The sequence below is a fragment of the Mytilus trossulus genome, chromosome 8 (assembly GCF_036588685.1).
Source record: "Mytilus trossulus isolate FHL-02 chromosome 8, PNRI_Mtr1.1.1.hap1, whole genome shotgun sequence".
Taxonomy (NCBI): Eukaryota; Metazoa; Mollusca; class Bivalvia; order Mytilida; family Mytilidae; genus Mytilus; species Mytilus trossulus.
This window is the reverse complement of record NC_086380.1, coordinates 64,103,557-64,120,992: the sequence shown is the minus strand read 5'-3', so window position 1 is coordinate 64,120,992 and position 17,436 is coordinate 64,103,557. Positions and strand designations below refer to the sequence as shown.

At 33.3% G+C, this 17,436-nt stretch overlaps 1 long non-coding RNA gene across 1 annotated transcript; it reads left to right on the top strand.

Moving 5' to 3' along the window:
* The first annotated feature begins 528 nt into the window (after window positions 1-528).
* On the top strand, window positions 529-2,909 carry LOC134682040 (uncharacterized). The gene is made up of 3 exons (XR_010100768.1): window positions 529-877; window positions 1,791-1,870; window positions 2,728-2,909. It is a non-coding gene; the product is annotated as an uncharacterized LOC134682040 (long non-coding RNA).
* Window positions 2,910-17,436: the final 14,527 nt, after the last annotated feature.

Sequence of the window (17,436 nt, the reverse complement as noted above, 5' to 3'; positions counted from 1 at the left end):
TAGGATTAAAACAATGTTTGTTAACCTTCCTGGTATATACAAAACTTACCAAAAGCATGAACTTCAGCTGTCAGTGTGACTGTATTCTTGCCACTTTCTTGTATAGGTGGGCATTTGTTCTGCTCTGAAATGTTAATGCACCTATTTTAAATTTATGTTTCTGTGTTTTCAATGGAAAACTTTTGTTATTAATCTATAAAGTACAATAGTTGTGTGCACAGTTGTCAACATATGAAATGCCAGAATGTTTCAACCAATTATTTTAAATTCAAATATGCTGTTTAGCTTTTCAAGTTCTGCAGTTGTGCATGATTCATGTATTTAAAAGATAAAAATGTGATGCAATTTAAATAAATTCCAATAAATGTAAAAAAAAAAAAAAAAAGTTATTTGTGTCAAAAAACTCTGTTATGTCAAAAATTTGATCACATTCGAAATTTAGACAGAATGATGCAAAAAATAGTGTGTCAAAATTGATCCCAACAGTTCAGGGTTCAATCTCTAGGGTAGTAGCAGGCTGGGCTCAGCAAATCATTTTATTCTAAACATTAAAAAAGGAAGTATTGAGTCTTATTTTGTTCAATTGATTTAATAACTATTTTATTCCAGATTTCAGTAGGTTGATTAAGTGAAACTACTAAATTAGTTGAAAAAAATTAAATTCCACCATTTTTCTGCTGATTTTATGTTTCCATGGCAATAAATGTATACATGAATTGTTATCTAATATCTATTTCAGTAGATACCTGGCAATATATCACTGAGAATTGATGTTTGTTCCTCCTGATTGCTGCAGCTTTCCTGGTCATAAGGAATTAACGCAGGTTCTTCAACTTCCTGTTCTTTATCTGGAGGGGAAAAAAACAACTTAAAACTGGTAAAAACCAACTTTTATTTTAAGGTTCTTAGTCGGCAACCCAGTTTTGACACAAATCAAAAACCTATTTAATAATTAGAAAATGAAACGTTTTACCAATGAATTCCATTCATGTTTGTCAGTCATGAACAATAACATGCATATTATCACATTTTTCTATTCAGTTGGTTATCCCCAGGACTCGTCTACTCTTAAAGGAGGGTATTTTACCAGACATAATAAATGAATAATGACTTTGTGGTACAGCTAGCAAGCAAGCTAACTAAACATATTACCTTTACCTACACATTCAATACATTTGGCTGTAATTTAGAAATTTGATAAACATATTGATTTAGCTGTGAGTTTTGTAAATTACAAGGTAAGGAACAAATTTCACCAAGTTATTTCACAAGGTAAAGTGTGCAACTTACTAAATTGAGATGGAACAAATTATATAGAAATTGTCTACGAAAAAAGTTCTCCCAGGACATATTTCCTGGTTATAAGTTCCCCTGGAACTGTTTTCACAGGAACAAATTTTGGCTCACATTTATCTCACTTTCATGCTTCCTTACACAAAGATTTCATAGAAAACTTTGACAGAGTGAAATATAGACTACTGTTCTCATACAGATTTTAAGTGTGTTGTTTCAATTCACTCCAGTCTCTTACATGTCTTATCCATGGTTATAGTTTATTCTTATGTCTATAAATTACCTTGAATGATTGGTTCCTCTGTTGTGGAGAGGTCACCCAATATGTCATCTGAAAAAATGGAGGCAGATCGAATATTTTTTCACTTAAAAAATAACACAAGCAATCATGATATAAAAAGAATGAACAACAGAACATGTTTATTACTTAGTTCAGTGTTGAAGAACTTTACCAAATATGCTTTTTATAATTACTAATGCTTACCCTTATGTTTCAGCGGACATATGTAGCGAATATTATTGATGTGACATCAAGAATGCAGAATTTTGATAAAAAGGAATAATCAAACAATTAATGGTATGAATTAAACAGTTAACATGGGGTTGTTTTTTAATCAGTCAATTTTTCAACCTTTACATCTGTAAAAATTAAAAGTATTTTATGTAGGGTTTTTATATTGATAAAGTTGTAGTCACATTCTTGTAAAGTTCAAAGCATTTTGATCATTACTCTTGTATATCTGGCTTACCATTAGGTTTCTTCGGTGGTATTATTGCTTTTTCTTTGCTAATTTTTGCAACGGATTTTACTGCTGCTGAAAAAAATGAGAATTCATGTTTTTTAAAATCTTCTTTCAAAAGAAAAATGTTCTGTTTTTGCAAAATATTACTAGTAACCACCCAATTAATTAGCATGACTCAAAGGTTTCTAACTTTGAAAGTGATAAAAAAAAAATTGGAAATGTTAAAAAACTTAAGTTTTCCAGTCTCTGCTCTTTTTGCCTTACAGTCCTGTATTTGGCTAAATTATTTGGTAATGGTAAATGGTTGAGTTTAAGCAATATCAGCTTGAAGCTTTTTGGTACATATGTTCCTTAGGATGTGATCTTTCTAAATAATATGTCAAATAACAATATTCATATCTCATGGTTTTCTGGACATCAGTCTACTATTTTAAACTTTTGACAATTATGTAGCAAGTTTTACCATTTATGTAAACAATTTTTTTATATACTTTATACATAATTGATGTTTAAGCACTCTATATTTTATAAAAGAATTATACACACCTGATCTGATCTGTGTGTCAAGGAAAACAAGCTTTCCATTCTCCCTAGTTTTTAGTCTTAGTATTGGTACAATGAGTTTCTGTAATTTGACTGATGCAATACAGCTTTCCCAGATTCTATTTACACTAGTTATTTCTTTTTTCAGTGACGTTGAACGGTAATTTGACAGTGGAGGACCCTCCAGTCTGAAGTTTGGTTCATCAATGCTGTCGTGGAATACAACATTTTCACCATCATAATGCCACCAGATCTGATCACCAGGGATAATGAAATCTGCTATTCTTGCCAAATGAGATTGGACAACTGATGATTTTCCTGATAGCAGTTTCTTTGTGAAGATTGTATTTTTCCTGTGTGGTAGACGCTTAGCTTGACCACTGATGGTTGAGTCTTGCTTTGCAAATGAGTCGCATCTATCATCACTTTTCTGTTGCGCATTGTATCGTATAATTGTGTTGTCTATTATCCAACCGGGTTTCCTATTAGTTGTAGTTAACGCGAATCTCCTTAAGCTTCCAAATGATCGTTCTTCCTGTTCACATAAAATTGATTTTGTATTTATAATCCGGTACACTTCTGGTAAATGAACAACTAAACTGTGGAAATGGCAACCGTACAGTTTTCTGGTGGTTATTTTCACTGGTGTTCCTATTACAGATTTTGTTAATACTCCAAATAAAAAAGTAAGGTTATACAACCGTAGTATCTGCCGTGGTGATCTTTTCTCCTCTGAGCTGTATGCAATGTTGATTATTTCAACTAATACTTGAATAAGGTTAACTGTATCTTCAGAAATTTTATTATGCTGTTGTTCAGTTGATACATATTGAGCTAGTTGTATAGCAAAATGCCTTGCGTCAGAACCCTTAATTTGATTTTTATCCCCAATGGTCTTTGAACAAAAATTTTCTAATTCAGCTTTTGTTTCTTTATTTTCTACATGGTGGGGAAGTTCAGTAATTATGTTTTGTACGATGTTACATATATCATGTAATGGTTCACAGGGCATTACTTCATAGCCTTCAATATTCATTTCTGTTGATGTTTTATCGGGTTGTGTCATTAGTAACGCAGGGGGTCTACATATTCCATGGAGTACTGAGGTTAACTCTGCCTGTAATCTTGACTTTAAATTCATATGAAAAGTATCAACCCCCCTTTCTTCAAGCTCATCAATTAATTCTTCCTTTTTTAAGTTTTGAAATGGATTTATTATTCCGTCCTTAATTTTCCTCCAGCAGGAACCCTCAACAACAAGTTTTCTTCTATCCTCAAGATCTAGGGGCGTCATTTGATAGCAGCATTCCAAATTCATGTGGCTTTTACTTTCTACACCGCAAATACAGCTATAGTTTCCCCCTCTCTGTTGTCCTGCCTTAAATTGCCTGGCTGGTCCATCGCCACTGAAAAGTCTAAGTTTGAAAACTAGGTCTACGTCTCCGTACCTTATTTTGTTTGTCAATTGTTTTAGGTCTTCAATCCTTGCTTCAGTGTAACTTATCTGGTCAATATCTTTGCTTGCTGAAACATGAAAAATTGTAATTTTTTAAATTATTAGAAGTATTTCACTTTATTTGTACTGATGACTATCATGACTATGTAACTAAGGTGTGTAAATTAACTTTAATGCATTGTATGTAAACTGTTTTTGATACCTTAAAATTCATAAATCATGTAAATTTTGAAACATATCTTAGGTCACATATGAATAGATTGAAATATTTATTAAAGGTGTTGCATTCATGCAATGTTGTTGTTTATAAGAAATTTGCATTTCATTTATATTATTGTTTGTAGAGGTCAGTAAATTAGGAAAAGAAACACCTAAAAACATGATGTTTTTCTGCACAATGTTTTTGTTTTTTATATAAATAATTTATTGTATTAAGGATGAACTTGGGTGAGGTTTTTGAATCTGTTTCAGATGTTCAAGACTCCTTGGTGTTTTCCCTACAATACTATCTAAACTATTTTGCCAAATAAGACACATTATTTTTTTCATATTTATATATATATATGTAAGACTTGATAGCTCATAAAAGTTATTTTCCAAAATTTAAGCAGACAATTGTTTTTCTTTCTTTGGATTTTAGACCCAAATAATGTAAAAATCCGAGTCTGTCTTATACCGCCATATTTTAAGAGCTTTCAATATTTTAGCTCATTTTAATCCTGATCCTGATCTGATGCTCTTTTGGGTAAAAGTATCAATTTTAAATTCTTAATTTATTTAATTTCACCCAAGTACATCCTTGGTGAGATTTTATTTTAAGAATTGAAAGCATTTTGTTTTTTTATATTCATTAGGAATTATTTTTTTTGTATTTAAAAATGTAATGCCTGTTTTGATATCAGGGTTTCCATTCAATAGTTGTATAGACCCATATGTTATATTAATTTGGCAATTGTAAGAAAATATGTATATTTTGTATGAAAAAAGTATATCAACAATACTAAAAAAAATGTAAGATCATATGGATTTTTTTCTCAAACTTCCAATTTGGTACATTGTATTTTTATTTGCACGCAAGGATTATAGTTATTGCAAAGTGACAACTTTTTTTTTTGTGAAATAGAGAAATCTTGTGGACTTTATAATAGCTATCTGTTTTCATTTTATTGTCCTGATAAGGGGAGATAATTTCATTCAAACATTTTTTTTAATACTTTTTTTTATGAATATCTTTTGCTACATTTTGAATATGAATTGAGTCACAGGTTTCATTGATACCCACTCCTTAATATTATGAAATTGTTAAATATTGATTCCTTCACTAATTTGTTTCGCCTTTTAGTTCTGGTTAACCTTTTGCCCCATTTATGGGCACTATGTTTTCTGGTTTTTGCAACTGTTCGACCATGTTAATGTTTTTGGTTGAGGTATTTCTTATGCCAAATTGGAGTTTTTCAAAGTGAACCGAACAAAGAAAATGATCGTGCAAGTCGGGCATCCTTGTACTATGAACACATTCTTGTTTATATTGTTCCAAGCCTAGTTTTTGTCATTTGTTATAACTTATTATTACTTAAGTTATTATTGTTATATAGATATATATATTTATCAATTTACCTGATCTCCCAAGTATGTATAACTGGGGTTTCTCTACAATAGACTGTACATTGGTTGATGATGTTGTCCTTGCTAGTGTTTGATATTCATTGTCTGTCATGAAATTGGCTGCATCAAACATGATTGTGGTCATAAAATTGACAAAGGAGTGGTTCAAAATATCAGAGTGGTCATGCCACATTTTCAATTTGAAGGTTCTCTCAATATTTTTTAACTTCAGTCTCATATCTTGACAGCTAACGCTCGTTTCCTCCCCTAGAAATTGTAATCTTTGTCTTATCTTATCCTCTGTCAACGTGTCGTAATATTCATCAGTATGTACTAACAAAATCCCTGATTTCTGAAGACGGGATAATTCACTTAAGATGATTTTTTGTAACCCAATAATTCGACTGTAAACAATTACTTTATTTTCCGTCAGATTTCCCTCTTTACTTATACAACTTGAAATAACCGTTTTCGGGGCAATTTGGTTTCCAAGATAGATTGTACCATCAGCAAGTTTTTGTTTGATAACTTCTTTAAATTTCTTTGATGATCTTGGTGTTGGAATAGATAATTTTTTCATTATCTTTTTCTTTGGTCTTCTCACCCTCCTTAAGATATCCCTGCCTGAAACTGCTTTATGTTTATTAAAAGACATTATATCTATTCCATTTGCTTTGGCAAACATAAATAAAACTTGGCCAGCATTTTGGGGCTTGTTTCCTGTTATCTTGTTTGTGACGTCATATTTTTTCCCTAGTCTTGTCCAATTAACAATACCTTTTTCCATTAAAGACTTAATCTCTACAAGGAACTCATCTTTGTTAAAGGTATAATTCGAAAAGTTTCCATGATGTTTCTTAAGGACAACTTGACCCTTTTGTTCCTTTTCCAGTCTTTTTTTGGTTTCTTCCTCAGCATTCGCCTTGCTCTCGAACAGATGCATTCTCTCTCGATCATGTTGTCTAAATGACTTTCCTGAAGCTAGGAAATTCTCAACATCTCTGTCATTGACACTTATAGCTTCAATAATTTGGGTTTTGTTTTTCTTCAGTAAAGTTAGTTCTTTTTTATTTTTATCAGCTGATTTCTCAATAGGTGATAAATGTAATGCTTCTGCAGCAGATTTTTCAAAAGATTTTTGGAACTGGTTTTCAAACAATGGATTTAAGACATTAATTAAAGCTTGTGCTGTCTTTTTACCTTTTGTTGCTGTGCTAGTTGGTAATATAGATGAAACATTTTCTACTATCTGTTCACTTAAATTCAAGATTTGAATGGACGTCTCTGAGACAGATTTATGAATTTTAGAAATTTCTATATGTGTGGTGTTACAAGGCATACAGTTTTCTAGTTTGTGCTGTTTGCGTTCTGTTTCAGAAATTTTCAACCATTGAATTAATTTGAAATGGTTAATAAATGTCTCCCTTTCTCCACCTTGATTTCTGTTGTCATAGTATTTTGCATTTGTTACATACTCCTGAATCCTTGCTGTTTTTTGACAATATAACTTAAAATTGTTGATTTGCATAGATGGATATTTATGCATAAATAGAGAATAGTTTTCATGGCGCTGTTTCAGTGATAAAGATGAATTATATACAGGGGTCAAAGTATTTTGCTCCGATCTGCTATGTGGGTTATTGAAATAGTTGATAGATGTGGAATCTTTTGTTGACCTTGAAATAATCACTTTTGCAAAATTGCAGATGTTCATTGTAAATGTCAAAAATAATTATTAAATAGAAAAATGTTCTTGAATATAACTGTTACTATGACTTTTGCTTCATGTTGTATTCATTGATGTTGTCTAATAAACTAGATTGATAAAAATTCTTGTTAACTCATTCTTCTTATCAGGAAAAATCAGGAAAGGAAGTGGTATGCAGTAAAGATCAGTAATGCAGAAAAAGAAAGTTAATAAATGAAATAAATATTTTCAGGGTGTTCATAAAATGATGGCAAGCTGTACATAATTTTTCTTAAATTATGAGAAGTGTGGATTGAGATTTTCAAAGTGAAAAAAGATTATTTTATAAAGAAATATTTCAGGAAAAAAATAACCAACAAAAAAAAGATTTCGACTACATAACTGATGAAATAACATTAAAAAAAAACATGGAAAAAAATGCATTTTTAATAGTGAGGAGTTTTTTTTCTTTCTTATGTTACCATGGGACCAATTTATGGGATCCTTCAATGGACAAAGACATGGACAGTAAAGTATTTTATGAGCAACTTTTCTTCTTGTTTGGAAATTAAAAAAAGAGTGATGGTTTTTAATAAGGTAAGTTAAAACTTTTGTCTGCTGTGTACGGTATTCTGAGATGTACAAAATACTTGAGATAAAACACAGAACTGCTCCCTCCCCCCTTTTTTATTTTATATAAATATAAGTGCTAATAATTAACAATAAACAACAATTATCCATGTTTTAATATTCTATATATTTATTGAACACTAATAAGTGAGAAAAATGAACTTGTAATAGTTAATACAATTTGAAAAATTTGCGCCAAAAATACTTTATTATCGATTATTTCCCTTTGCTCTTTCTCCTGGATCACTCGAGCGTTTGTAAACAATGACGACCTTGTCGGAAATGTTATCTAGTTTTTTATTTTCGATCTGTTCAACCTTTTATCGGAAACGTCTAGACTTGTACAGATAACCAATCTTTTCAGAATTTATTGGACAATTGCAACACATCTGGCGCTTGGTTGTCTCATTTTGTCGTAGAACATTATCATCCTTGAAAGGTGTAGAATTTGTAGAAATTCAACCTCCGGCCTATTAAACTACGTTTTTACATTCATTCACGCTGTCAGCACTGTTATCGCCAGCAATTTCCTGAAAATATATAAAGAAAAGAGTTGATACATCCAAAGTTTACTGTATAAATATGAAGATAAAAGGTTGTGCAAATCATTTAAAGGTGCAGAGATTTATTTATATCAAATAAGTCACGTGACAGCTACGGGGAAATTCCCATGAAAGTGAAAGTAGAAAAAAATGAAATTTTAGAATCTTTTGAATTGATATCACCCATATATGAATGCCTCGAATGTCCAATAAAACGATTTTCAGCAATATTTAGAATAGATAGCGATTTGATAGAATTTTAAAGGAATTATAATTTGAAACAGCCTTAACGTACCCGCGAACAAATCAAAACTAGTAAAATTGAAAAAGTGTCATATCTATCACTATTAGTATCCAGATGTAGTTTTCTTTGTTTGACGCATATGTTACTACCATTCCATTTAGATCTGGAATTCAGTTATACAGTGTTTTAACAACAGCTGTATATGTTTTTCAATGTTAGAAATATATCATAGAAGGAAATTAAGCCAAGCAGAAGTCAATACAACAAGTTTAGTGCTGTTATAGGTATAGAACCACTTATTCAGGCCCAGTCGGAAAGAACATACAAGAAAGTAGTACATATTTTTTAACAAAATAGTTCTTACGCATAGCTGTATCTGTGCAAATTGCCGGTATATTCGGTTAATTGTGGTATCAAATGAAAGATTTGGGACTTGGGATCACTGTAAAAGCCTTGTTGAAAGATTTATTCAAATTATAAAGAAGTATTTGAAATTTTGAAAGAAGGACACATTTGACCAGTCCCTCAGATCAGAAGTTCCTGTTTTTGTACTATCAAACTTCAGGGAACCAGTACGCTCTAATATGCAATTAAAGGTATCTTGATTTTTGCAGCATAAGTCAGGATTAGGTACAGTTTTGACATGACATATCTGCCACTTTATTTGAACTTAAGACACAGAAGCCATTAATGCTTGAAATTGCAGAATTTAATATAGAATGCCATATGGGGCTATGAATTAGTGGTTTTACACCTATTAATGATAATTTTTACCCAGTTTTATGGTTTTAGAATCAATTATTGCAGTCGGTCAAAATCTAGTCGTTATAATTGTGATCCATGGATTTTGAACGATAACTGAAGTTGATTACACAACTTTGGTACTTTTTTGTCGAAATTTTGGTGATATATTACCATGTTTCCAAGTCTGACAAACTTAGTGTGCGCTAGCTTTCTGAGAATCTTGTTGAAAACTGTTTCTACAAAACACACACCGACACATGGTAGCAATCTGAATATAATATCAATTGCAGTTATCGTCCTTTGATATGGATGTTTGCAATTTTCTCAATAATTTATTAAATAAAACTTGTTTCGACAATTATATTTGAAAAGTACATAGAATGATGAAAAACCATCATGCAAATAATAGCCCAATATCATAAACATCCTTTTGTAAGATAAAACTGCAAGGAGTCATTTGTAAAAATACCAAAGCATACAACCTTTTGGTTGAGATTTAAAGTTTCATGTCAAAAAACAATTAAACTTGCTCCTCACCTAATGAAGTTTAACTGAAGGTGAGTGTGCCTTCCTTCCCTGATACTGGTAGACAACGGTGTTCTCCTGGATAAACTGTGAATTTTCACAACGGAGTAGAACATAAGCATTGTTTCTGCCAGTCATCATACATAGGCATAGAAGTGGACTAAGTCTACTGGGTTGTTAATTGCCTAGGAGGATGTCTAAGGACAGGTAATATTTGATGGTAAGTAAGAATGAGAGAGTGAGTGAATGACCTGGAGAGTGAGTAAGTGAATGAGCTGGAAAGTGAGTGAGTGAATGAGCTGGAACGTGAGTGAGTAAATGAGCTGGAACGTGAGTGAGTAAATGAGCTAGAGAGTGAGTGAATGAGCTAGAGAGTGAGTGAATGAGCTAGAGAGTGAGTGAATGAGCTAGAGAGTGAGTGAATGAGCTAGAGTGAGTGAATGAGCTGGAGAAAGAGAGAGAGAGAGTGAATGAGCTGGAAAGTGACTGAGTGAATGAGCTAGAGTGAGTGACAGTGAGTGAATGAGCTAGAGTGAGTGAGAGTGAGTGAATGAGCTGGATAACAGAGAGTGAATGAGCTGGATACAGAGAGTAAATGAGCCGGAGAAAAAATGAGTGAATGAGCTGGAGAAAGAGTAAATGAGACGCAGAGTGAGTGAATGAGCGATAGAGAAAAAATGAGAGAGAGTCAGTGAATGAGCGATAGAGAAAAATGAGTGAGTAAGCGACAGAAAGAGTGAATGAGCGAGTGAAAGATACAGTGATTGAGTGGGCTAGAGTGAGTGCGTGAGCTAGAGCGAGCGAATGAGCTAAATAGAGATAGAGTGAGCAAGAGAAAGGGTTAATGAGGGGTGTCAGAATTCATGTTACATTATTTATTTTATATAACAAATATGCTAGTTAGGAGATAACTGTATTGTATTTTAAGCTCCGACGGCATCAATTGGGGATTTGATGGTCGCAAATTAAGTTAACTGGCGACGCGTTAGCGGAGACAGTAAATGGGTATTTGCGACCATCAAAACCCAAATTGATGCCGTCGGAGCTTAAAATACAATATTGTTATCTCCATTCTAATGAAACTGACAGAAAACAACGTTACAACATGTATTTAAAATCTGTCATGTGCCGTCTGCGCTTGCGCGTACGTCCCATAGCACTCAATTGTCAATTGATGCCATGTAAGAAAGTGCCGTTATCCAATCAAAATGAACGTTACAAACGTTGTTGCATTAGAATGTCAAATTACAGCCTTCAAATTGTTACACTAAGGTAGTTTACCCTTTTTTTATATTCAGCATGTACACAGTTAAGCTTTTACCTGAAATTCTATTTTTTGTATTTTCTAACACTTAAAGCAATGAAACTTGTATATGATGAATAGTTTATAGATAAATATTGCTTTTATTCAATTATCAAGTGAGTGTTCATGTTTTATTGGGTTTCTTAGTGAATTATTTATTTCAAGGAAAATTGGTGTATACTTATATAAGAATTCCATAATCTCAATGAAAATGCATTTCAACAGCATTTTCGCAATTTGTCTAGCTTGGAGATATATAAATTACTCTTGTTTATCCATGTTTATACACAAAATATAAAAAAGAAGATGTGGTATGATTGCCAATGAGACAACTATCCACAAAAAAACAAAATGACACAGATATTAACAACTATAGGTCACCGTTCGCCCTTCAACAGTGAACAAAGCCCATACCGCATAGTCAGCTATAAAAGGCCCCGATAAGACAATGTAAAACAATTCAAACAAGAACACTAATGGCCTGATTTTTTTTTATCAAATCACTCCCCTTTTTTAACATGTAGAAAAAATGGGGGATAACATTATCAATTATATTTTATATTTGGACCACTGTATTTATATTCAAGTAAGAATCTCTGATAGAAATAAGACATTTAGGTCAGAACACTGCTGTTTGAGAAGTCCTTAACAAATCAAAACTAGTAAAATTGAAAAAGTGTCATATCTATCACTATTAGTATCCAGATGTAGTTTTCTTTGTTTGACGCATATGTTACTACCATTCCATTTAGATCTGGAATTCAGTTATACAGTGTTTTAACAACAGCTGTATATGTTTTTCAATGTTAGAAATATATCATAGAAGGAAATTAAGCCAAGCAGAAGTCAATACAACAAGTTTAGTGCTGTTATAGGTATAGAACCACTTATTCAGGCCCAGTCGGAAAGAACATACAAGAAAGTAGTACATATTTTTTAACAAAATAGTTCTTACGCATAGCTGTATCTGTGCAAATTGCCGGTATATTCGGTTAATTGTGGTATCAAATGAAAGATTTGGGACTTGGGATCACTGTAAAAGCCTTGTTGAAAGATTTATTCAAATTATAAAGAAGTATTTGAAATTTTGAAAGAAGGACACATTTGACCAGTCCCTCAGATCAGAAGTTCCTGTTTTTGTACTATCAAACTTCAGGGAACCAGTACGCTCTAATATGCAATTAAAGGTATCTTGATTTTTGCAGCATAAGTCAGGATTAGGTACAGTTTTGACATGACATATCTGCCACTTTATTTGAACTTAAGACACAGAAGCCATTAATGCTTGAAATTGCAGAATTTAATATAGAATGCCATATGGGGCTATGAATTAGTGGTTTTACACCTATTAATGATAATTTTTACCCAGTTTTATGGTTTTAGAATCAATTATTGCAGTCGGTCAAAATCTAGTCGTTATAATTGTGATCCATGGATTTTGAACGATAACTGAAGTTGATTACACAACTTTGGTACTTTTTTGTCGAAATTTTGGTGATATATTACCATGTTTCCAAGTCTGACAAACTTAATGTGCGCTAGCTTTCTGAGAATCTTGTTGAAAACTGTTTCTACAAAACACACACCGACACATGGTAGCAATCTGAATATAATATCAATTGCAGTTATCGTCCTTTAATATGGATGTTTGCAATTTTCTCAATAATTAATTAAATAAAACATGTTTCGACAATTATATTTGAAAAGTACATAGAATGATGAAAAACCATCATGCAAATAATAGCCAAATATCATAAACATCCTTTTGTAAGATAAAACTGCAAGGAGTCATTTGTAAAAATACCAAAGCATACAACCTTTTGGTTGAGATTTAAAGTTTCATGTCAAAAAACAATTAAACTTGCTCCTCACCTAATGAAGTTTAACTGAAGGTGAGTGTGCCTTCCTTCCCTGATACTGGTAGACAACGGTGTTCTCCTGGATAAACTGTGAATTTTCACAACGGAGTAGAACATAAGCATTGTTTCTGCCAGTCATCATACATAGGCATAGAAGTGGACTAAGTCTACTGGGTTGTTAATTGCCTAGGAGGATGTCTAAGGACAGGTAATATTTGATGGTAAGTAAGAATGAGAGAGTGGGTGAATGAGCTGGAGAGTGAGTAAGTGAATGAGCTGGAAAGTGAGTGAGTGAATGAGCTGGAACGTGAGTGAGTGAATGAGCTAGAGAGTGAGTGAATGAGCTAGAGAGTGAGTGAATGAGCTAGAGTGAGTGAATGAGCTGGAGAAAGAGAGAGAGAGAGTGAATGAGCTAGAGTGAGTGAGAGTGAGTGAATGAGCTGGAACGTGAGTGAGTGAATGAGCTAGAGAGTGAGTGAAGGAGCTGGAGAAAGAGAGAGAGAGAGTGAATGAGCTAGAGACTGAGTGAATGAGCTAGAGTGAGTGACAGTGAGTGAATGAGCTAGAGTGAGCTGGATAACAGAGAGTGAGCCGGAGAAAAAATGAGTGAATGAGCTGGAGAAAGAGTAAATGAGACGCAGAGTGAGTGAATGAGCGATAGAGAAAAAATGAGAGAGAGTCAGTGAATGAGCAATAGAGAAAAATGAGTGAGTAAGCGACAGAAAGAGTGAATGAGCGAGTGAAAGATACAGTGATTGAGTGGGCTAGAGTGAGTGCGTGAGCTAGAGCGAGCGAATGAGCTAAATAGAGATAGAGTGAGCAAGAGAAAGGGTTAATGAGGGGTGTCAGAATTCATGTTACATTATTTATTTTATATAACAAATATGCTAGTTAGGAGATAATTGTATTGTATTTTAAGCTCCGACGGCATCAATTGGGGATTTGATGGTCGCAAATTAAGTTAACTGGCGACGCGTTAGCGGAGACAGTAAATGGGTATTTGCGACCATCAAAACCCAAATTGATGCCGTCGGAGCTTAAAATACAATATTGTTATCTCCATTCTAATGAAACTGACAGAAAACAACGTTACAACATGTATTTAAAATCTGTCATGTGCCGTCTGCGCTTGCGCGTACGTCCCATAGCACTCAATTGTCAATTGATGCCATGTAAGAAAGTGCCGTTATCCAATCAAAATGAACGTTACAAACGTTGTTGCATTAGAATGTCAAATTACAGCCTTCAAATTGTTACACTAAGGTAGTTTACCCTTTTTTTGATATTCAGCATGTACACAGTTAAGCTTTTACCTGAAATTCTATTTTTTGTATTTTCTAACACTTAAAGCAATGAAACTTGTATATGATGAATAGTTTATAGATAAATATTGCTTTTATTCAATTATCTAGTAAGTGTTCATGTTTTATTGGGTTTCTTAGTGAATTATTTATTTCAAGGAAAATTGGTGTATACTTATATAAGAATTCCATAATCTCACTGGAAATGCATTTCAACACCATTTTCGCAAGTTGTCTAGCTTGGAGATATATAAATTACTCTTGTTGATCCATGTTTACACACAAAATATAAAAAAGAAGATGTGGTATGATTGCCAATGAGAAAACAATCCACAAAAAACCAAAATGACACAGACATTAACAACTATAGGTCACCGTACGGCCTTCAACAATGAGCAAAGCCCATACCGCATAGTCAGCTATAAAAGGCCCCGATAAGACAATGCAAAACAATTAAAAAAAGAACACTAATGGCCTGATTTTTTTTTTATCAAATCACTCTCCTTTTTTAACATGTAGAAAACATGGGGGATAAAATAATCAATTATATTTTATATTTGGACCACTGTTTTTATATTCAAGTAAGAATCTCTGATAGAAATAAGACATTTAGGTCAGAACACTGCTGTTTGAGAAGTTCTTAACAAATCAAAACTAGTAAAATTGAAAAAGTGTCATATCTATCACTATTAGTATCCAGATGTAGTTTTCTTTGTTAGACGCATATGTTACTACCATTCCATTTAGATCTGGAATTCAGTTATACAGTGTTTTAACAACAGCTTTATGTGTTTTTCAATGTTAGAAATAGGTCATAGAAGGAAATTAAGCCAAGCAGAAGTCAATATAACAAGTTTAGTGCTGTTATAGGTATAGAACCACTTATTCAGGTCCAGTCAGAAAGAACATACAAGAAAGTATTACATATTTTTAACAAAATAGTTCTTACGCATAGCTGTATCTTTGCCAATTGTCAGTATATTCGGTTATTTGTGGTATCAAATAAAAGCTTTGGGACTTGGGATCACTGTAGGACCCTTGTTGAAAGATTTATTTAAATTATAAAGAAGTATATGACAAATTTGAAAGAAGGGCATATTTGACCTGTTCCTCAGATCAGAAGTTCCTGTTTTTGTACCATCAAACTTCAGGGAACCAGTACGCATTAATATGCAATTAAAGGTATCTTGATTTTTGCAGCACAAGTCAGGATTAGGTATAGTTTTGACATGAAATATCTGCCACTTTATTTGAACTTAAGACAAAGAAGCCATTAATGCTCGAAATTGCAGAATTTAACATAGAAAGCAATATGGGGCTATGAATTAGTGGTTTTACACCTATTAATGATAATATCTACCCAGTTTTATGGTTTTAGAATCAATTTTTGCAGTCGGTCAAAATCTAGTCGTTATAATTGTGATCCATAGATTTTGAACGTTAACTGAAGTTGATTACACAACTTTGGTACTTTTTTGTCGAAATTTTGGTGATATATTACCATGTTTCCAAGTTTGACAAACTTAGTGTGCGCTAGCTTTCTGAGAATCTTGTTGAAAACTGTTTCTACAAAACACACACCGACACATGGTAGCAATCTGAATATAATATCAATTGCAGTTATCGTCCTTTAATATGGATGTTTGCAATTTTCTCAATAATTTATTAAATAAAACATGTTTCGACAATTATATTTGAAAAGTACATAGAATGATGAAAAACCATCATGCAAATAATAGCCAAATATCATAAACATCCTTTTGTAAGATAAAACTGCAAGAAGTCATTTGTAAAAAATACCAAAGCATACAACCTTTTGGTTGAGATTTAAAGTTTCATGTCAAAAAACAATTAAACTTGCTCCTCACCTAATGAAGTTTATCTGAAGGTGAGTGTGCCTACCTTCCCTGATACTGGTAGACAACGGTGTTCTCCTGGATAAACTGTGAATTTTCACAGCGGAGTAGAACATAAGCATTGTTTCTGCCAGTCATCATACATAGGCATAGAAGTGGACTAAGTCTACTGGGTTGTTAATTGCCTAGGAGGATGTCTAAGGACAGGTAATAATTATTGGTAAGTAAGAATGAGAGAGTGAGTGAATGAGATGGAGAGAGTAAATGAGTGAATGAGCTTGAGAGAGTGAGTGAATGAGCTGGAGAGAGAGTAGTGAGCTGGTGAGAGAGTGAGTATATGAGCTACAGAGAGTGAATGAGCTGGAGAGAGAGAGTGAGTGAATAAGCTGTAAAGAGAGTGAGTGAGTAAGCTGGAGACAGTGCGTGAATGAGTTGGAGAGAGAGAGAGAGTGAATGAGCTGGGAAGAAAGTGAGTGCATGAGCTGGAGAGAGTGGGAGAGACTGAATGACCTAGAGAGAGTGAATGAGCTTGAGAGAGAGAGAGAGTGCGTGAATGAGCTGGAGAGAGAGTGAATGAACTGTAGAGAGAGTCAGTGGGTAAGCTGGAGAGAGTGAGTGAATGAACTGGAGAGATAGTAGTGAGCTGGAGGGAGAGTGAATGAATGAGCTAGAGAGAATGAATGAACTGGAGAGAGAGTGAATGAGCTGGAGAGAGAGTGAGTGAATGAGCTGTAGATAGAGTGAGTGAGTAAGCTGGAGAGAGTGAGTGAATGAGTTGGAGATAGAGTGAATGAGCTGGAGAGAAAGTGAGTGAATGAGCTGGAGAGTGAGTGGGAGACAGTGAATGAGCTGGAGAGAGAGAGTAAATGAGCCGCAGAGGATGTGAGTGAATGAGCGACAGAGAAAAATTAGAGAGAGAGTAAATGAGTAAGTAAGCGAGAGAAAGAGAGAGAGAAGGGAGTGATTAAGCAATACAGTGAATGACAAAAGATTGAATGAATTCATTGTCCAGTGAAATTAAAAAATCAAAAAGTATATCTGCATTTAAAAACTCTTACAATTCATTTTATTTTGAAAAGTGTTAAATTTTTAAGTTAAGCCACAA